This window comes from Gorilla gorilla, chromosome 11, assembly GCF_029281585.2.
Source record: "Gorilla gorilla gorilla isolate KB3781 chromosome 11, NHGRI_mGorGor1-v2.1_pri, whole genome shotgun sequence".
NCBI lineage: Eukaryota > Metazoa > Chordata > Mammalia > Primates > Hominidae > Gorilla > Gorilla gorilla.
In genome coordinates, this window is record NC_073235.2 from 135,309,996 (window position 1) to 135,332,622 (window position 22,627).

Genomic DNA, 22,627 nt, shown 5'->3' on the forward strand with positions numbered 1-22,627 from the left:
GTGGTCCCAGCTACTGGGGAGGCTGAGGCAGGAGAATGCCGTGAACCCGGGAAGCAGAACTTGCAGTGAGCTGAGATTGCGCCACTGCACTCCAGCCTGGGCGACAGAGCGAGACTCCGTCTCAAAAAAAATAAAATAAAATAAAAACTTTAAAAAAATAAAGTTGGGGTGCACGGAATGGGCCTCAGTGGCACACCCCAATCTGGGGACACATCATAACTTTTTTTTTTTTTTTTTACTTATTATGTTTTTTCTTTTGAGACAGTCTGGCTCTGTCGCCCAGGCTGCAGTGGCGCCATCACGGCTCACTACAACGTCCACCTCCCGGGCTAAAGCGATTCTCCCACCTCAGCCTCCCGAAGTGCTGGGACTACAGGTCCAGGCCACCACGTCTGGCCCATTTTATTTCTAAATGGCTCATGCCTGTAATTCCAGCACTTTGGGAAGCCAGGGCAGTCGGATCACTTGAGCCCAGGATTTTGACACCAGCCTGGGCAACATAGTGAGATCCTATCTGTACAAAAGATTTAAAAAGTAGCCGGTCGGGCTGGGCGCTGTGGCTCAGTCCTGTCATCTCAGCACTTTGGGAGGCCGAGGCGGGTGGGGATCACCTGAGGTCAGGAGTTCAAGACCAGCCTGGCCAACATGGTGAAGCCCCGTCTCTCCTAAAAATCAAAAAAAAAAAAAAAAAAAAAAGTAGCTGGGCGTGGTAGCAGGCAACTGTTACCCCAGATACTCGGGAGGCTGAGGCAGGAGAATCACTTGAACCTGGGAGGCGGAGGCTGCACTTAGCCGAGATCCCACCACTGCACTCCACCCTGGGTAGCAGAGTGAGAATGTCTCAAAAAAAAAAAAAAAATTAGCTGGGTGTAGTGCCATGCGTCTATAGTCCCAACTAATCAGGAGACTGAGGTGAGAGAATAGCTTAAGCCCAGCATCAAGGCTGCAGTGAGCTGTGATTGTGCCACTGCACTCCAGCCTGGGCAACAGAGCAAGACCCTATCTCAAAAAAAAAAGGAAAGAAAATACAGGCTAATTTTTTTTTTTTTAATTTAAGGTTAGGGCCAGGCGTGGTGGCTCACGCCTATGATCCCAGCACTTTGAGAGGCCAAGTCGGGAGGACAGCTTGAGTCCAGGAGTTCTAGACCAGCCTGGGCAACACAGCAAGACCCTGTCTCTATTTTTTTAATTAATTAATTAAAAGTCAAATAAAATGAATTGAAGATAACCACTAACCAGATAATATGGAACTACAGTCCTCAGTATCTGAGGAGGCACTGGTTCTAGGACTCCCATACCAAATCCATGGAATCAAGTCCCTTATATAAATTGCTGTAGGCTGGGCGTGGTGGCTCATGCCTGTAATCCCAGCACTTTGGGAGGCCAAGGCAGCAGTTCACTTGAAGTCAGGAGTTCAAGACTAGCCTGGCCAACATGGTGAAACCCCATCTCTACTAAAAATACAAAAATTAGCCTGGCGTGGTGGTGCACATCTGTAATCCCAGCTACTTAGGAGGCTGAGGTGGGAGAATCACTTGAACCCGCGAGGCGGAGGTTGCAGTGAGTCAAGATTGGGTCACTGCACTCCATCCTGAGCGAGACTTCATCTCAAAATAAATAAATAAATGAATTGGTGTAGTATTTGCATATAACCTACATATACTTAAATCATCTTTAGATTACTTATAATACCTAATACAATGTAAATGCTATGTAGATAGTTGGCCTGCTGTATTGTTTTTTATTTGTATGATTTTTATTGTTATATTTTTTCCTGAATATTTTTGATCTACGGTTGGTTGAATCCCATGGGAATGGGGGGGCAATTGTACTTGGGAAAAACAGAAAAAAACACTTGATCAGCATTGCAAAGAGAGGGAAAGAAAAACCAGAAAACAGCCGGGCCCAGTGGCTCACGCCTGTAATGCCAGCACTTTGAGAGGCGGAGGCGGGCGGAAAATGAGGTCAGGAGTTCTAGACCAGCCTGGCCAATATGGTGAAACCCCGTCTATACTAAAAAATACAAAAATTAGCTGGGTGTGGTGGCTCATGCCGGTGGTCCCAGCTACTCAGGAGGCTGAGGCAAGAGAATCGCTTGAACCCAGGAGGCTGAGGTTACAGTAAGCCGGGATTGTGCCACTGCACTCCAGCCTGGCAACAGAGCGAGACTCCATCTCAAAAAATAAAATAAAATACAATGAAAAAGCATTTTGAAACATATCACTATCACAATACATTTGAATGGATGAATCTCTTCTATTACAAGACCAAAAAAATGTTTAAAACATGAGATGCATAAGTTCTTTTTTTTTTTTTAGATGGAGTCTTGCTCTGTCACCCAGGCTGGAGTGAAGTGGTGCAATCTCGGCTCACTGCACCCTCTGCCTCCTGGGTTCAGGTGATTCTCCTGTCTCAGCCTCCCGAGTTATTGGGATTACAGGCGCCCACCACCATGCCCGGCTAATTTTTTATATTTTTAGTAGAGACAGGGTTTCGCCATGTTGGCCAGGCTGGTCTTGAACTCCTGACCTCAGGTGATCCGCCTGCGTCAGCCTCCCAAGGTGCTGGGATTACAGGCATGAGCCACTGCACCCAGCCAAGATGCATGAGTTCTTAAAGTGAAAATGAAGTGTTTGCAAACATAGTCTGATCAGGGAAGGCAAGGTCAAGTGAAATATAAATTTTCACTTCAATTATTCCTTAGTTCCTTCCTTCATCATTTTGTTGCAGTGCCTAAGTGTGCCAGGCATGGTGTTGGGTACCAGGGATTCGGAGATGAATTGACTAAAGCCCCCCTAAGTGGCCCCCCAGTAGGAAGGATATCTGTCTTGACCAGAGTTAAACCCAGAGACAACCAAGGAGGAAGTCTCGGCCTCCTCACCTGAGCCACACTCAGCCTCTTCCACTCCCAAAGGTCTCCTGCTCCTTCACCTTCAGCCCAGCCCAGGCATCCCCCTGATGCAAGACTCACCCAAGATGAGACGGAAACAGTCCCGACACACAATCAATCCTCACCTTTCTGGCCTTTCCTTTTGGCACACAACACAAAAACTCCAGGTGTGCCCTGAGGCCTCTGCAGGGACCCGGCCAGGGGAGTGGTGGCTGAAGCTCCTCCGGGTCTCTTTTCTCAGAGGAGAGAGTAACGTGGGAGAAGCACCGTTTGCCTTTGATACTTACCAAGGTCACTGTGGTTGCTCCCTGTGGAATGACAGGGGCAGCGTCCCCAAAACACTGGCTCCTTCTCCAACCCTCACACATGCATTAAACCCCAAAGGTGAAAGGAGAGGGCTCAGGGCACAGCGCCTGTCCCGCCACATACCAGGAGGGGCTGGGTAGTCCTTGTGGGTTCTCCAAAGCCCGAGTTGGGGAAATGGGGACCCTTCAGACAGGGTTGCCTGTGTCTGTCCCTGTTTGTTTATATCAGAGCAGGTTTGTTCTGCCAGGCTGAGGCCCCAGGCCCACCTGCCATCAGCTCCTTGTGGAGGTTGGGTGTGGGAGTGCCCCTCTGGGGACAGAAAGCCCTCCCATCCCTGAGGCTGGGCCTATCTGGGGAGTAGGGGCAGGCGAGCTCCGCCAGCCACTGAGGAGAGAGGGCCTGGTCAGGACCCTGCCCCTGTCATTCCACAGGGAGCAACACACAGGTCTCTAATAAAAACACAAAATTCGCCAGGTGTGGTGGCACATGCCTGTAATCCCAGCTACTCAGGAGGCTGAGGCAGGAGAATCACTTGAACCCAGGAGGCGGAGCTTGCAATGAGATAGCACCACTGCACTCCAGCCTGGGCGACAGAGTGAGACTCCGTCCCCCAGCCCCAAAAAAATATACTGGGCTGGCAGGGCATGGTGGCTCACGCCTGTAATCCCTACACTTTGGGAACCTGAGGCAGGTGGATTGCTTGTGCTCAGGAGTGCGAGACCACCCTGGGCAACATGGCAAAACTACATTTCTGTAAAAATTAAAAAATTACCTGGGTGTGGTGGCATGCGCCTGTAGTCGCAGCTACTCAGGAGGCTGAGGTGGGAGGATCATCTGAGCCTGGGGATGTCAAGGCTGCTGTGAGGCATGATGGCACCACACACTCCAGCCTGGGTGACAGAGCAAGACCTGACTAAAAGAAAATACTGACATTAAGCTGGGCACAGTGGCTCACGCCTGTAATCTCAGCACTTTGGGAGACACAGGCGGAAAGATCGCTTGAGGCCATGAGTTCGAGATCAGCCTGGGAAACATAATGAGACCTCATCTCTACAAATTTTATTTTTACTTAGCCAGGCGTGGTGGTGTGCACCCATCGTCCTAGATACTCAGGAGGCTGAGATGAGGGGATCCCTTGAGCCCAGAAGGTTGAGGCTGCAGTGAGCTATGATTGTATTACTGCATTCCGGCCTGGGCAACAGCGTGAGACCATGTTGCCCAGGCTGGTCTTGAACTCCTGGCCTTGAGAGTTCCTCCCACCTAGGCCTCCCAAAGTGTGGGATTACAAGCGTGAGTCCCTGTGCCCGGCCTCCAGGGGCTTCTTGATAGAACAAGCATCCTGGGGCGGGGGGGGGGGGGCATCCCGATTAGAAAATGTCCCTCCTGAGTCTCTCTGAAGCCCTAAAGCCAAGTGAAGACCCCAGCTCTGCATCTTGGCCCACAATGGATCTTGAGAGGGGGCCATGGGAGTTCTCATCATCGATGAGACGTTCTATCACTGGAGGATCCCCAGTCACCTGAGAAATGAAGAAACGGGTCAGAGGACTCGACAGGGATGGGTGGGCCAGCAGTGCCCCCAGCTCTGCACCGCGTGATGGAGCCTCTTTTGCATTTGCATCTCCCTCCCCCGGGGCAGAACAGTTCTGTTTGTCTTCCCAAACCTCAGAGATTCCAAGAACGAACGAAATCTGATACCCCTAAGGCAAGAACAGTTCCAGCCCTATTCTGCCATCGGGAAGCCTTTGCCCACGCCCAAGAGAGAGGGCAAGTGAGAGGCCCCCGCCCCAGGGTTCCCACCAACCTTCCAGGGGACACCAGGAGCCATCTGCCATGTGGTTCCCGCAGCAGCCAGCAGGGGGCAGCCTGTCAAAGACTTCCTGGGGCCATGTTGCCCCGACTTGTGCAGGTTCCCACAGGCCAGCACCCAGTGTGGAAAACAGCATGTGGTAGCAGGGGGTTAGGTGTCCGGCATGAACCAGCCTGGCCTTTACCTTTTGGGCGTTTTTCCTGTCTAGCCCGCCCAAAATGTGGAAACCTTAACAGCAGACATGGGTTATGATGTCAGAGTTTGGGTTTTTTTAGGAGTATTGTTATGTTGCCCAGACTGATCTCCAACTCCTGAGCCCAAGCGATCCTCCCAACTGAGCCTCCTAAGTAGCTGGGACTACAGGCACCTGCCACTGTGCCCAGCTTGATGTCAGTTTGTAGCATTGCAACTTTGCTTTAGCCTAATTTCTGAGCAATACCCAATCAGCTAGGCCTGGAGCACCATCCCCACACTGAATTTCTCCCTCTTTTGGATATTTTGTGGACATTAAAAGCAAGCATGGGCTTCAAAAGACACCCAAAAGCTGGGAGAAAATATTTTAAAAGACAAACCACAGACTGGGAGAAAATATTCACAATCTATGTATCTAGTAAAAGACTTGTATCCAGAATATATAAAGTACTTTTACAACTCACTAAATAATAAGACAAACATCTCAACAGAAATGGGCAAAAGATTTGAATCAACATTTCATCAAAGAAGATATGTGGAAAGTCACTGGAGACATGAAAAACGGACCCCATCATCAGACATAAGGGAAATGCTCCTTGAAACCACAATGAGATGATACCATTTCCACCCCATTGGAGTGGCTGCAGTCCGAGAGGCTGACCACACCAAGACTTGTGAGGATATGGAGCAAGGCAGGCTCTCATGCACTGCTATTGGAAATAGAAAATAGTACAACTACTTTGGAAAACAGTTTGGTAGTTTCTTTTTTCTTTTCTTTTCTTTTCTTTTTTTTTTTTTTTGAGACGGAGTCACACTCTATTGCCCAGGCTGGAGTGCAGTGGTGTGATCTCGGCTCACTGCAACCTCCACCTTCTGGGTTCAAGCAATTCTCCTGCCTCAGCCTCCCGAGTAGGTGGGACTACAGGGATACACCACCACGTCCAGCTAATTTTTGTATTTTTAGTAGAGATGGGGTTTCGCCATGTTAGCCAAGCTGGTCTCGAACTCGTGACCTCAGGTGATCCACCCGCTTTAGCCTCCCAAAGTGCTGGGATTACAGGTGTGAGCAACTGTACCTGGCCAGTTTCTTTAAAAAATTGAAATGTAACATTTAGAGCATACACTATCCCATTCCTAGGTAATTAACCACCCCCTGCCCCCCACCAAAAAATATATGAAAGCATATGTCCAGGCCAGGCGTGGTGGCTCATGTCTGTAAGCCCAGCACTTTGGGAGGCCGAGGTGGGTGGATCACTTGAGCCCGGGAGTTCGAGACCAGCCTGACTAATATGGTGAAATCCTGTCTCTACTAAAAATACAAAAATGAGCTGGGCATGGTGGCGTGCACCTGAAATCCCAGCTATCCCAGAGGCTGAGGCAGGAGAATCACTTGAACCCAGGAGGCAGAGGTTGCAGTGAGCCGAGATCACGCCCCTGCACTGCAGCCTGGGCAACAGAGCAAGACTCCGTCTCAAGAAAGAAGCATATGTCCACACAAAGACTCAAACACAGAGATGAAAATTTCCACAGCAGCTTTACTAGTAACGGCCCCAAAATTGAAAACAACCCCAATGCTCACCATGAATAATGAGTAGATAAGCAAATTGTGGACTAGCCATCCAATGAACTACTGCACAGGGACAAAGAGGAACCACACACACACACACACACACACACACATACACACACACACAAATACACACACACATACACACAAATATACACACACACAAATATACACACACACATACACACAAATATACACACACATACACAAATATACACACACATACGCACATACATATACACACACAAATATGCACACACACACACAAATACACACACACATATACACACAAAAATATACACACACAAATATACACACACATACACACAAATATATACACACACAAATATACACACACATATACACACAAACATACAAATATACACACAAATACACACATATACACACAAATATATACACATACACATATACACACATAAATATACACACACGTACACACGTGAATATACACATACATACACATGTGCGCATACACATATACACACAAATACACACAAACACAAACATACACACATACATACACATATGCACACACACATACATGCACACACATTATACACACATATATACACACATACACATGTATTATACACATATACACATACATATGTACACACATACATATACATACACATATTTACACATATATACAAACACACACACCTAAACACACACACACATATATATTTCTAAATACAGTTGGCCCTTGAACAACACAGGTGTGAACTGCATGCCTCAAATTATACTCAGATTTTTTTTCAATAAAAGTGACCCTGAGTGTGCCTGCCTCTCCCGCCTCTCCTCCCACCTCCTCCATCTCTTACCCCTCTGGCTTCTCTGAGACAGCGAGACCCACCCCTCCCCTTCCTCCTCTGCCTCCTCAAGGTGGAGACGACCAGGATGAAGACCTTTACAATCATCCACTTCCACTTAATGAATGGTAAATAGAGCTGCTCTTCCTCACAATTTCATTGATAACGTTTTGTCTTCTGTAGCTGACTTTATTGTAGGAAAGCAGTGTGTAGTACACAGAACCCACCAAATACGTCCGCTTTCTAATCCCCTCAAGAATTAGAATGAGTGGATTGTTTGGCAATTGTGGAGTCCCAGGTTCTGGCAAAGGAGCTGAGTGGTCTTTTAAAATGTTTTTATTTTTAGTTTTAAAAATCATTTGGCCAGGCGCAGTGGCTAATGCCTGTAATCCTAGCAATTTGGGTGGCTGAGCCAGGTGGATTGTTTGAGCCCTGGAGTTCGAGACCAGCCTGGGCAACATGGTGAAACCCTGACTCTACAAAAAATACAAAAATTAGCCAGGTATGGTGGTGCACACCTGTAGTCCCAGCTACTCGAGGCTGAGGCTGGAGGATCGCTTGACCCCAGGAGATGAAGGCTGCTGCAAGCCGGGATCGCGCCACTGCACTCCAGTCTGGGTGACAGAGTGAGACTGTGTCTCAAAAAAGAAAAATGATTTGTATTTATTTATTAAAGATAGGTCACTCTTTGATACCCAGGCTGGAGTTGCTGTGGCAGGATTATGGCTCACTGCAGTCTCCACCTCCTGGGCTCAAGCAATCCTCCCACCTTAGTCTCCCAAGTAGAGGGGACTACATGCACCCACCAACACTTACAGCTTGAAATATGTGTTAACTGACTGTTTGCGCTATAGGCAAGGCTTCTGTCAATAGCAGGCTATTAGCAGTTAACTGTTGGGGAATGAAAAGTTATATTAGGATTTTTTACTGTTGGGGGGGCATCCTTAACCCCCTGCATTGTTCAAGTGTCAACTATAGTGTGTGTGTGTGTGTGTATTTACATATTTTTTCTTAGAAGGTCCAGGTTGATACTGTATATACGCACCAGAGTAGCCATAATTCTCCCTCTTCTTTCGCCTTTACTTTTAAATAGATTTGGTGCTCACCTCGACCTTCTGCAGCTTTTCCCTGCCTGCTCTTGTTTATGTGGATTGACCTCTGGATGGTACTGTCAGGCACAGAGGGGTTTTGTTTCTTCAAGAGATCACGGGCCTGCATGCTCTGAGAGTCTGCAGGACGCCTGACCTTTGAAGGAAGGCTTTGCTGAGTAACACTTTTTAAAAAATAGTGTAGTCATTTTTAAAAATACATTTTCTTTTTCTTTTCCTTTTTTTTTTTTTTTTTTTTTTTTGAGACGGGGTTTTGCTCTTGTTGCCCAGGCTGGAGTGCAATGGTGCAATCTCAGCTCGCCACAACCTCCACCTCTCGGGCTCAAGTGATTCTCCTGCCTCAGTCTCCCGAGTAGCTGGGATTGCAGGCATGCACCACCAGGCCCGGCTAATTTTGTATTTTTAGTAGAGATGGGGTTTCTTCTTGTTGGTCAGGCTGGTCTTGAATTCCCGACCTTAGGTGATCCGCCCACCTCGGCCTCCCAAAGTGCTGGGATTATAGGTGTGAGCCACGGAGCCCAGCCCCTAAAATACATTTTGATTGAGGCGCAGCATTGTTCCAGCTGTTTGTTGTGGTATAACAAGACCTAGAATCAAAATTTTAGTGGCGTGCCATGTTCACAGCCGACTTACTCACACAGCCAAAAGGTGGAAACCATCCAAGTGTCTGCCGACAGATGAATGGAGAAATCAAACATGGAGTATAGAGAAAACGCAGTATTACTCAGCCTTCGACAGGGAGGAAATTCTGACACCTGAGACAACGCGGATGAACCTTGAGACATGCTCAGTGAAATAAGCCAGTCACAAAAGGACAAATACTGCACGATACCACTGTATTTATTTATTTATTTTTTGAGACAGAGTCTCACTCTGTCGCCCAGGCTGGAGTGCAGTGGCACAATCTCGGCTCATGGCAACCTCCGCCTCCCGGGTTCAAGCAGTTCTCCTGTCTCAGCCTCCTGAGTAGCTGGGATTACAGGCACACGCCACCACGCCCAGCTAATTTTTGTATTTTTAGTAGAGATGGGGTTTCACCATATTGGTCAAGCTGGTCTTGAACTCCTGACCTCAGGTGATCCACCCACCTCGGCCTCCCAAAGTGCTGGGATTACAGGCGTGAGCCACCGCGCCTAGCCACATGATGCCACTTATACGAGGTCCCTAAAGTAGTCAAATTCAGAGAGACAGAAGTAGAACGGTGGTTGCATAGGGCTGGGAATGGGGGATGGAGAGTGGGTATTTAATGGGTAAGAATTTCAATTTTACAAGATAAAAAAGCTCTGGAGATCTATTGCACAGTGATGTGGATGTAGTTAATACTGCTGAAATGTACACCTAAAAATGATTAAGATGATGGTAAATTTTACCTGTAATTTACCACAAATTTAAAACATAAACTCAGTGGCATAAAGCAGCCACCCCCATTGTGTGATTTCCTGGGTTCCCTGGTCAGGAGTTTGGGCACAGGCAAGGTTGCCCTTCTCTTGCACTAGGATGTCTGAGGCCTCATCTGGAGGCGACCCTAGTGACTAGGGCTGGAAGGGCTAGAGACAGATAATCTGCTTCCAAGACCATGCATTTACTCACACGTGTGGGACCTGGGCTGGGATGGCCCAAGGACGGGCTCTTCGGGGCCCATTGTCTGGAGCCCTCCATGTGGCACTTTCAGCATGGCAGCCTCCAAGCAATCAGATTCCATTCGCGGTGGTTCCGGGTTCCAAAACAAGTGTCCCCAGCAGGTAAGGCCATGTGGCCTTTTATGACCTAGTCTCAGAAGTGACAAAGTCACCACTTTTATGAATTGCTTCTTTACTGCAATGTACGTACTTTAACAAACTTCAGCATCAACAGTGAAATGTTATGTGTATGCTGGTAAACCCTTAACTCAGTATGTATCAAGAATGCTGGCCGGGCGCGGTGGCTCACGCTTTAATCCCAGCACTTTGGGAGGCCGAGGCAGGTGGATCACGAGGTCAGGAGATCGAGACTATCCTGGCTGACACAGCGAAACCCCGTCTTTACTAAAAAAAAAATACAAAAAAATTAGCCAGGCATGGTGGTGGGCGCCTGTAGTCCCAGCTATTCGGGAGGCTGAGGCAGGAGAATGGCGTGAACCCAGGAGGCGGAGCTTGCAGTGAGCCGAGATCGCCCACTGCACTCCAGCCTGGGCAACAGAGCGAGACTCCGTCTCAAAAAAAAAAAGAACGCTGCCAGGGCTGGGCACGGTGGCTCATGCCCGTAATCCCAGCACTTTGGGAGGCCGAGGCAAGTGGATCACCTGAGGTCAGGAGTTCAAGACCAGCCATGGTTGTCTCTACTAAAAATACAAAACATTAGCCAGGTGTGGTGGTGGGTGCCTGTAATCCCAGCTACTCCGGAGGCTGAGGCAGGAGAATCGCTTGAACCTGGGAGGCAGAGGTTACAGTGAGCCAAGATCGCGCCATGGCACTCCAGCCTGGGTGGCAGAACAAGACTCAGTCTAAAAAAAAAAAAAAAAGAATATATTCTAAAAACCCTTATAACTCAACAGTAAAAAGATAAATAAACCAATTTAATTTAATTTATTTATTTATTTGAGATGGAGTCTCGCTCTGCCACCCAGGCTGGAGTTCAGTGGCATGATCTCGGCTCACTGCAACCTCTGCCTTCTGGGTTCAAGTGATTCTCCTGCCTCAGCCTCAAGAGTAGCTGGGACTACAGGTGCACACCACCGTGCCCGGATAATTTTTGTACTTTTAGTAGAGATGGGCTTTCACCATTTTGTCCAGGCTGGTCTGGAACTCCTGACCTCAGGTGATCCACCTGCCTTGGCCTCCCGAGGTGCTAGGATTACAGGTGTGAGCCACCATGCCCGGCAATAAACCAGGTTTAAAATGGACAAGGGATTTGAACAGACATTATTCCAAAGAAGATATACAAATAGCTAATAAGCACAGAAACACGTGCTCAACGTTATTAGTCATTAAGGAAATACATGCAGCTGGGCGTGGTGGCATGCGCCTATAATCCCAGAACTTTGGGAGGCCAAGGCAGCTGATCACATGAGTCCAGGAGTTTGAGACCAGCCTGAGCAACATGTTGAGACCCTGTCTCTACTAAAAATACAAAACTTAGCTGGGTGTGGTGGCATGCACCTTGTAGTCCCAGCTACCCGGGAGGCTGAGGTAAGAGGATTGCTTGAGCCTAGGAGGTAGAGGCTGCAGTGAGCCATGATTGCACCACTGCACTCCAGCCTGGGTGACAGAGCAAGACTCTGTCTCAAAAAAAAAAAAAAAAAAAAAATTTGAAAAAAGGGAAATACATGCTACAACTTGAATGCACCTCAAAAACATTATGAAGAATGAAAGAGGCCAGACACAAAAGGTCACATATTATATAATTATTTTGGTATGAAGTAACCGGATTGGCTAGGCGTGGTGGCTCATGCCTGTAATCCCTGTACTTTGGGAGGCCAAGGTGGGTGGATCACCTGAGGTCAGAAGTTTGAGACCAGCCTGACCAACATGGTGAAACACCATCTCTACTAAAAATACAAAACAAAAATTAGCTGGGCGTGGTGGCGGGCATCTGTAATCCCAGCTACTCCAGAGGCTGAGGCAGGAGAATCGCTTGAACCTGGGAGGCAGAGGTTGCAGTGAGCCGAGATCGCGCCATTGCACTCCAGCCTGGGCAACAAGAGCAAAACTCCATCTCAAAAAATAAATAAATAAATAAATAAACAAACAAATAAGAATTAACCAGAATGGGCAAAATTGTAAAGACAGAAAAGCAGATTGGTTGTTGCCAGGGGATGGGAGGAGGGTGAAATAAAGGGTGATTAATTTCTTTCTTTCTTTTTTTTTTTGAGATGAAGTCTCACTCTTTTTCCCTAGCTGGAGTGTGATGGCGCGATCTCAGCTCACTGCAACCTCTGCCTCCTGGGTTCAAGTGACTTTCCTGCCTCAGCGTCTGGAGCAGCTGGGATTACAGGCGCCTGACACCATGCCCGGCTAATTTTTGTATTTTTAGTAGAGACGAGGTTTCACCATGTTGGCCAGGCTGGTCTCGAACTCCTGACCTCAGGTGATCCACCTGCCTCGGCCTCCCAAAGGCTGGGATTACAGGTGTGAGCCACTGCGCCCAGCCAAGAGTGATTTCTTAAGGAAGTACTTGGTATTTTTCTGGAATGATGAAAAAAATTTGAAACTGGAAAGAGGTGGTGGTTGCACAACACTAGGAAAGCTCTGGATGCCACTGAATTGTACGCATCAAAATGGTGAATTGGAGCCTGGTGCAGTGGCCTGGAACTGTAATGCCAGAGACTCAGGAGGCTGAGGTGGGAGGATCACTTGAGCCCAGGAATTCAAGGCTGCATTGAGCTATGATCCTATGATCTGGCCACTGCACTCCAGCCTGGGCAACAGGGCGAGATCCCTGACTCAATTAAAATAAAAAATATATATTAAAAAACAAAAGAATGCACAGGCTCCAGAGGTATGAGCCACTATCGTATCAGCAGGGTCTCACTCCAGATGTGGTTAATACAAGTCTTTCTGTGATCCATAGCTTTATCAATAATCTAAGCTTGATTTGCTAATTAGCATAATGATGTCATTTTTTTTTTTTTAAGAGACAGAGTCTTGGCCGGGCGCGGTGGCTTACGCCTGTAATCCTAGCACTTCGGGAGGCTGAGGCGGGTGGATCACGAGGTCAGGAGATCAAGACCATCCTGGCTAACACGGTGAAACCCCGTCTCTACTAAAAATACAAAAAATTAGCTGGGCGCGGTGGCAGGCGCCTGTAGTCCCAGCTACTCAGGAGGCTGAGGCAGGAGAATGGCGTGAACCTGGGACGTGGAGGTTGCAGTGAGCAGAGATAGCGCCACTGCAGTCCGGCCTGGGCAAAAGAGCGAGACTCCATCTCAAAAAAAAAAAAAAAAAAAAAAAAAGAGACAGAGTCTCACTCTGTTTCCCAGGCTGGAGTGTGGTGGTGCAATCATAGCTCATCACAGTCTTGAACTCCTGGGTTTAAGCGATCCTCCTGCCTCAGCCTCCTGAGTAGCTGGGACTACAGGTATGTGCCATCACTCCTGGCTGATTTTTTTTTTGGTAGAGACAGGGTCTGGCTATGTTACCCAGGCCTTATTATTGTTTTGTAAGAGCTTCCCTTTCCTTTAAGATTCTGGATACTTTGATACATTTATTGAAGATACCTTCTCTAAGTGTACATAATTAAATTAAATCTTGAAATACATTTTCTTGGAACAGACTGTTCTTAACTGAAACTGTAAATAGGTGAATGTTTTGCTGCAGATTCCAAAAAAGCCAAACCATCCCCGCTCATCTCTAGACCCAGTGGGCCTTTGTCTAAGGATGTCACAGGCCATAATTCCCAGGCAGCAGCCACATTCTTAGAAAGGCTGAGGAACTGGGTTCCACGTTCTGGGGAGGTGTGGACGCATCTGCTTAGGAATATAGGAGGAATTTGGGACAGGGTGAGGGAGTGTCGGGGTTCTCTAAGAGGGAGGGGCAAGGATGGCAAGGAATGAAGGGGAGGAAGAGCTGAGCCACACAGCCAATTTGGAATGGAAGCAGTTGCTAAGGCCAAGGTTTTCCAAAAGTCAAATGGAAGTCATTGTCATGCAGCAATATGGCTCCCTGCTGTTTCCAAAATACCCTGACTGCTGTGGGCTTTTGAAATCATGAATCATGAATGGCTGAGTGGCTGTCTGCATAGCAGGGATGTGGGTGAAGGCTGTAAGGCGCTCCCTCCAAAATTGGCGTAGTCTGTGCCTGCAGATATGAAAGGGGTACACAGAGACTCTCTGGTGGCTGGAACCAATTTCCCCCATCCCCAACCTCAGCCGCCACCTGTGCTGAGCCTGTAGCAACAGGGACACGGTGGCAGAGTGACATTTACTGAACAGCTAAGTGCTTTACAGGCCATCGATTGTCACAACATCCTTCTGAGTCTTGTGATTGGTATTCTTTCGTTTTTTCTTTCTTTCTTTTTTTCTCTTTGAGATGGAGTGTCACTCTGTCGCCCAGGCTAGAGTGCAGTGGCGCAATCTCAGCTCACTGCAACCTCCACCTCCCGGGTTCAAGCGATTCCCCTGCCTCGGCCTCCCGAGTAGCTGGGATTATGGGCATCCGCCACCATGCCCGGCTAATTTTGTATTTTTAGTAGAGACGGGGTTTCACCATGTTGGCCAGGCTGGTCTCGAACTCCTGACCTCAGGTGATCCACCCACCTTGGCCTCCCAAAGTGCTGGGATTACAGGCGTGAGCCACTGTGCCTGGCCCAGTTGGCATTATTTCTACTGCATATATGGGGAAATTGAAGTTCAAAGAAGTTAAGTAACTTACTCCAAGTCACATAGCCTCTGAGTGACACAGCCAGGATTTATACAATTCCTCTCCTCACGCCTCTGTGCCCACGACAGAGGGCTCCTGGTTGTGTCTGAAGGGAAGAGCCAGGATAGTTTATTATTACCAGAACTCAAAAGGTTAATTTGTCCTGTGCTGTATATAAAAACTGCCAGAGAATTTGGGGAATTGAATGAAGTATCATCTCCCCAAACTTCCTTAAGAAATGCTCCCATCAGCAGGTGCCTAGCACGAGGCAAACCTTTGAACTTTGGACATGACCCTTCTCTACAAAGGGTAGACAGCCCTACCCACTACCACGGAATTCCTGCTGCCCAGGACCCAGACTTGAACAATAAAAGACATCTGGCGCCGGGCATGGTGGCTTACGCCTGTAATCCCAGCACTCTGGGAGGCCGAGGCAGGCGGATCACCTGAGGTCAGGAGTTCGAGACCAGCCTGGCCAACATGGTGAAACCCCGTCCCTATTAAAAATACAAAAAATTAGCCAGGCATGGTGGCGGACGCCTGTAATCCCAGCTACTTGGGAGGCTGAGGCAGGATAATTGCTTGAACCCAGGAGGCGGAGGTTGCAGTGAGCTGAGATCACACCACTGCACTCCAGCCTGGGCAATGAGAGCAAAGCTCCGTTTCGCTGGGGGCAGGGGTAGGGGGGAAGACATCTGGGAACTGGGACCAGTGGGTTTTATTTATTTAGACCCCAGGTCTAGCATCCCTGGAGCCTGGGTCGGATTTGTGTGAATCTGAACACCTTGGTGAGAGGTGAGGGAGTAATGAGGGGGGCAGATTTCAGAGGAGAAGTAATGGAAGCCAGAGATGAAGCCTGATCAGAGCCGCTCGGTGGTGGGACGTCCTCTCCAGTGAGGGTTGCAGGAGAGGCAGCAGCTGCTCCGGTTTGCCTTCTGGGCCTGAGCTATTCCACGAGGTTGCCACCAGCTGCACGTGGCTATCAGGTGCTTGAAATGTGGCCAGTCTGATTGAGATGAGCAGCAAGTGTAAAATACACCCTACATTACAAAGCCTTGGCATGAGATAAAGTAATGTAAAATATCTCATTAATAGTTTTATATTGATTACATGTAGGGATGATAATGTTGGACATATATTGGATTACATTAAATGTTATTAAAATTAATTTCACCTGTTTTATTTTTCTTCCTTTACTTTTAAAAGCATGTGGCCACTAGAAAACTTTTCTTCTTTTCTTTTCTTTTCTTTTTTTTTTTTTTTGAGATAGGGTCTTGCTCTGTTCCCCAGGCTGGAGTGCAAAGGCACGATCAGGGCTCACTACAGCCTCGACCTCCTGGGCTCAAACGATCCTCCTACTTTGGCCTCCCGAGTAGTTGGGACTACAGGTGTGTGCCACCACACCTGGCTAATTTTTTATTTTTTGTAGAGATGGGGTCTCACCATGTTGCCCAGGCTTGTCTTAAACTCCTAGACTCAATCCATCCTCCCACTTCAGTCTCCCAAAGTGCTGGGATTACTGGTATGAGTCACGGCACCCGGCCTAGAAAATTTTCAATTCAAAATTACAAATGAAATTGCTCATTCTGAGGCCGGGTATTGTGGCTCATGCCTGTAATCCTAGCACTTTGGGAGGCCGAGGCGGGTGGATCACCTGAAGCCAGGAGTTCGAGACCAGCCTGGCCAACACAGTGAAACCCCGTCTCTACTAAAAATACAAAAATTAGCCAGGCGTGGTGGCAGGTGCCTGTAATCCCAGCTTCTCAGGAGGCAGAGACAGGAGAATCGCTTGAACCCGAGAGGCAGAGGTTGTAAGTGAGCCAAGATTATGCCATTGCACTCCAGTCTGGGCGACAGAGTGAGTCTCTGTCCAAAAAAAAAAAAAAAAAAAAGGAAAAAGAAAGAAAGAAAAAAGAAAATAAATAGCTCATTCTATTTCTGTTGGACAGCGCTGTCTTCGACCAGTCCTTCCTGCCTGCGTGAGTGAAGGGAGGACAAGTGGGCAGAGGGCTGAGCTCCTTCAGAGGAAAGCATTGCCTCCTGGCCCCCCAGGTGAGAGCTGTGTGCAGGCCTGTGCAGAGAAGGGGAGGAGAGAGCAGAATCGCCCCAGGAGCCAGAACCAAGAGTTGACTGACCAGATGTAGGGACAGACAGCTGGGAGGATGGAGCTTCCCAGGGCAGTGCCAGCCCCTGAAGGGCATGGGTGGCGACAAGATGGGGCCAGGTGGGTCATCTTCTTATAGCCATGCCCAGGGCTGTGGGGGTGGGGTCTGCTCTCCCTCCCTCCAGCCCTTTAGGACTCATAGGTTTTTTGCTGCTCTTGTCGGGTGAGGAATAAGACTGATGTTTTCTTTATTTTGGAATCCTTTGTTGTTCTCTTGATTCTCTGAGCCTGTGGGGAGCTGAGCCTACCCAGGGAACCCAGGTTTTTGCTAATCAGCCCCCTGGGGGTGCTCCCTATCAAGTCCCTAAAGTCTCCCAGCCCCAGCTTGCCCCCCAGACCACAGACATGGGTGACAGGAGCCACAGGGGGCTTTGGGAACCAGGCCTCACCTGGGGGTTAGAGCCTGTGGGTCTGGCTTGGCGCCTGGAGTCTAAGTTTAAAAGCTCCCCTGTTCTTGATGCCTGATTCTCTGATTCTCTGCCAGGAATTTCTCCAGCAGCTGTGCCAACACAGGGGTTCCAGGGCCTATGCCAGGGGGCACCCTTGTGTCTGGCTTGCTGGGATTCATTTACACAGTCTGTGCTAATAAAAGAGATGGGGAGAACCGCATTTAGCTAGTGCCTGGGGGCTATCCACTGGGCACTGGCAGCCGAGCCGGGGAAAGTTGTGTGAATCACTTTAAGGGTTTCCCAAATGTAAACAAAGGCTTGAAACTTGCCCTTGAGGAGACATCCCTGGAGGAAAGGTGAAGTCATTGAGGGCTATCTAGAAACATCTATAGGGAAAGAATTAGAGGAAAGGACACAATTGCCAGAAGATGCTGGCAAAAAAGGAGGAATTCCACGCTTACAGCCTCTGTTTTTCAGTTCTAGCCCTCGATTCACTGTTAGACCCCCTCGCTCTCTGCTGGTCATGATTTAAATGTCACCTACTCCATGATGCCCCTCCTGGTCATTTTACCTAAAATTACAACTTGCCCCACCACTCCCGACACACTTTTCTTAGATGCTTTTCTGACTTATTTTTATCTTAGTACTTATCACCTAAGATAGATTTTATTTATTTTGTTGACTATCTGTTTCCCCCATTAGAATGTGGGCCATAAAGGCAGGGATTTTGTATTATTTTGCTGGTACTGGGTTCATATTTGTTTGTTTTTTGAGACAAAGTCTCACTCTGTCGCCCAGGCTGGAGTGCAGTGGCGCAATCACAGCTCACTGCGGCTTCAATCTCTTAGGCTCAAGCAATCCTCCCACCTCAGCCTCCGGAGTAGCTGGGACTACAGGAACGCACCACCATGCCTGGCTAATTTAAACATTTTTTTTTTTTTTGGTAGAGATGGGATCTCGCTATGTTGCCCAGGACTGGTCTTGAACTCCTAGGCTCAAACAATCCTCCGACGTTGGCCTCCCAAAGTGCAGGGCAAGCCACTGTACCTGGTCTGACTTCCTATTTGTTGACTGAAGCAATGTATGCATGCCTGAATATATGAGATTTTTCAACTTCCAACCCAAAAGCCGCTTAGGATGGGAGTCTACCCTCTGCTCTTTGCAATACTGTGTAGATAACAAAATATAGAAATGACCTTGAATGTCCACCAACAGGGACAGGTTAGTTAACGTATGCTACACACAGAGAACAGAATACTCAGCTGCCAATAAAAGAAATAAGGTAGATTAGTGATTCCTCAAAGTGCTCCACATACCTCTGAGAACCATTTTCATAATACTAAGACAGTATTTGCCTTTTTCATGTGTTGACATTTGTACCCATGATGCGAAAGGAATGGTGGGTAAACCTGACATCACCTTAGCCTGAATTAAGGCAGTGGCATCAAGCTATACCAGGAGTTATTGTACTCTTCACCATCATACACTCCTCATTTTAAAAAAAATTAATTGCATTTAAGAATGTCCTTGGGGCTGGACGTGGTGACTCACACCTGTAATCCCAGCATTTTGGGAGGCTGCGGTGGGAGGATTGCTTGAGCTCAAGGTTCCAGATCAACCTAGGCAACATGGCAAGACCGTGTCTCTACAAAAATACAAAAACTAGCCAGCTTGGTGGCATGCACCTGTCTGTAGTCCCAGCTACTTGGGAGGCTAAGGTAGGAGGATTGCTTGATCCCGGGAGGTTGAGGCTGCAGTGAGCCATGATCACAACACTGCACTCCGGCCTGGGTGACAGAACAAGACCTTGTGTCCAAAAAAAGAAAAAAAATATATATATATCTTTGATGAAGCAGGAAAATAGTTTTTAATTTTATTAAATTTTGAGGCTGGGCATGTTGGCTCACGCTTGTAATCCCAGCACTTTGGGAGGCTGAGGCAGGCGGATCACTTGAGATCAGGAGTTCAAGACCAGCCTGGCCAACATGGCGAAACCTCACCTCTATAAAAAATACAAAAAAATTAGCTGGGCATGGTGGTGCATGCCTATAATCCCAGCTACTCTGGAAGCTGAGGCATGAGAATTGCTTGAACCCAGGAGGTGGAGGTTGCAGTGAGCCAATATTGAGCCACTGCACTCCAGCTTGGGTGACAGAATGATAACTTGTCTAAAATTAATTAATTAATTAATTTATAAATTTTGATCCTTAAGTACACACCTTTTTAATATTTGGTGTAATGGATGGAAAGTGAACATAAAGCCCTTCTGCTGCAGATGAAAGTCTATTAGTCATCTTGAGAAAAGCATTTGTGCTGTTGTTTGTGAGCTGAACTAGCTCCCCTTTCAGGGAACATCAATTTTGCCTGGAAGCATAGCTGACAATCCATGGCTATTCACAGCTGGGTATTCAGAGACACTGTCTAGAACAATGAACAAAGTGAGCCTGTCACTTCAAGGTAAACAATTGATAGTACTTTCCAATAACAATAAAATGTGAGCTTCAAAGAAAAACTAGAATTTTGGGCCGAGCATGATGGCTCTTGCCTGTAATCCCAGCACTTTGGGAGGTCAAGGCAGGAGAATCACTTGAGCCCCAAGTTCAAGACCAGCCTGGGCAACATAGTGAGAGCCTGTCTCTCTCTCTCTCTCTCTCTGTATATATATATTTAATTAGCCAGTTGTGGTGGCACACACCTGTAGTCCCAGCTACTAGGGAGGCTGAGGTAGGAGGATCACTTAACCCCGGGAGTTTGAGGCTGCAGTGAGCTATGATTGTGCCATTGTACTCTAGCCTTTGTGACAAAATGAAACCCTGTCTTAAAAAAACACAAACGGAAAAAAAAAAAACTAGAATTTTGGAAAACTTTAATATCATGTAAGTAAAATATGTCAACATAGCCAATGGTACAAAAATATGCATAGGTCATGGATCTTAAATGTGCAAGACAGAGCAACAGATTTTTCTGAAACAGAGTACGTAAAGTTTGTTCATGTACTTTCAGTTTCCACATTGCAACTAAACCTCAAGAAATCACTACTTGCCTGAGCTTTGGTGTCATATCAAAGAAGAATATCCACCATTATCTGAAAAGCCTATTAAATGACACCTCCCTTTTTTCAGCTATATATCCAACTGTATTTCCAGCAACCTGTGGAAGATTGGATTTTCTTCATATACTTCAAACAAAACAAATTGCAACAAATCAAATGCAGAAGCAGATGTGATATCTAACTATCTTCTATTAAGCCAGATGTAGAAGACATTTGCAAAAGACATTTTTGCAAATGTCTTCTATATTTGCAAAAGACACTTGCAAAAATGTAAAACAATGACTCTCTTCTCTCTTCTTATCAATGTTATTTATGTTAATATGTAATGGCTTATTATTATATTATTTTTAAACTAAGATTTATGGAGATATAATTCACTTATCATAAAACTCATCCTTTTTTTGTTTTGTTATTTTTTTGTAAAACTAATCGTTTTGAAGTGTACAATTCAGTGGTTTTTGGTGTATTTCCAGAGTTGTAAAACCATCATCACTATCTAATGTTAGAATATTTACAATTTAATGAGGCACGGCAGGAAGAAACATGGAATGAAGACTCTGCACCAAAATGAAGTGCTTAACAATGTTTTATTTATTTACATTTATTTATTTATTTATTTGAGATGGAGTCTCACTCTGTCGCCCAGGTTGGAGTACAGTGACGTGATCTCGGCTTACTGCAACCTCTGCCTCCCAGGTTCAAGTGATTCTCCTGCCTCAGCCTCCTGAGTAGCTGGGATTACAGGCACCTGCCACCAAGGCCAGCTAACTTTTGTATGTTTAGTAGAGACGGGGTTTCACCGTGTTGGCCAGGCTGGTCTTGAACTCCTGACCTCAAATGATCTACCTGCCTTGACCTCCCAAAGTGCTGGGATTACACATGTGAGCCACTACGCCTGGCCATGACATGAAGTGCTTAACAATGTTTATAAAAGTCAAAACCTTTTGCTCTAAAACAAATCAAAATCCTGAAATTTTGACTTGTTCAAGAAAGAAGTTGACAATCCAAAAACAAGTGGGAGGGAATACCTCTGGGGATGAAAGCAGCCCTGGGGTTTTGCTCTTCCCTTTCTGGAATTTAGTTCATTCTGACTTCTTTGTGACTTGCAGATCAGACTTTCCCACAGGACTCAGAGGTCCGTACTGACCCATCGGGGCTGAAAGAGAAATCTTTTCTTGTCCAGATGCCACAGAAATGGACTCAATTCCGCAGGGATTTGAGACTCAATTCTGCAGGGATTTTCAGAGGGCAGGCAGGCAGATTATAACATCCAAAAAATGGCCACAATTTCTCCCTGGAGAGGTAGGGGTCTATGATCCCTCTCCTCGAACTATGCTCCCTCCCCTTTGTCACTGGCTTGGCCGATATAGAGTTCAGCTGTGTGACTTCTGAGGCTACATCACAAAAGGTGATACAGCTGCTACCGGACTCTCCCTCTTGGAAAGCCTACCCTTGGAGCCTAGTGACCATGTTGCGAGGAAGCCCAGGCCACATGGAGAGGCCACGTGTGGGTGTTTCAGCCAACAGCCCCAGTGAAGGGCCCAACTGGAGCCGGCACGGATCCTGGGACATGTGAGGGAGGGAGTCTGCAGGTGGTTCTTGCCTCCAGCCTTAGTGCAGCCCCCTGCTTTTGATAAGTGTATTAGAGCAGAGATTTCCCCACAAAACTCTGCCCAAATTGGACATCTGTGAGCAAAATAAATGTTTGAAGCCGCTACATTCAGGGATGGTTTGTTACACAGCAATAGAACTGAACAAGAAGTCTTGGAGTGAAAACAATGATTTTATTTTCCCTGGGAAAGGCAAAACCTCCTTTGGCCACCCCAGAATGTTAGTGAAATAAATGAGCTCATGGGATGACACAGACAAAACATTTTCAGCTGATCTACAGCAAAAACATCCGCCCTCCGTTCTTCTTCACTATAAACAAGAACTTTCATTTTCTGATTACAGTTTTATACATTCATTGTAGGAAATTCAGAA

The 22,627-nt window shown here is 47.1% G+C and overlaps 1 long non-coding RNA gene across 1 annotated transcript in view; it reads right to left on the reverse strand.

Moving 5' to 3' along the window:
• LOC129531984 (uncharacterized) overlaps positions 1-5,209 on the reverse strand; it is a 30,884-nt gene extending 25,675 nt beyond the window's left edge. Inside the window, exons 1-2 of the long non-coding RNA XR_010129724.1 lie at positions 4,998-5,209; positions 3,969-4,105 (exon numbers count right to left, since the gene is read on the reverse strand). This is a non-coding gene — a long non-coding RNA (uncharacterized lncRNA). The remainder of the gene's footprint in view (positions 1-3,968; positions 4,106-4,997) is intronic.
• Positions 5,210-22,627: the final 17,418 nt, after the last annotated feature.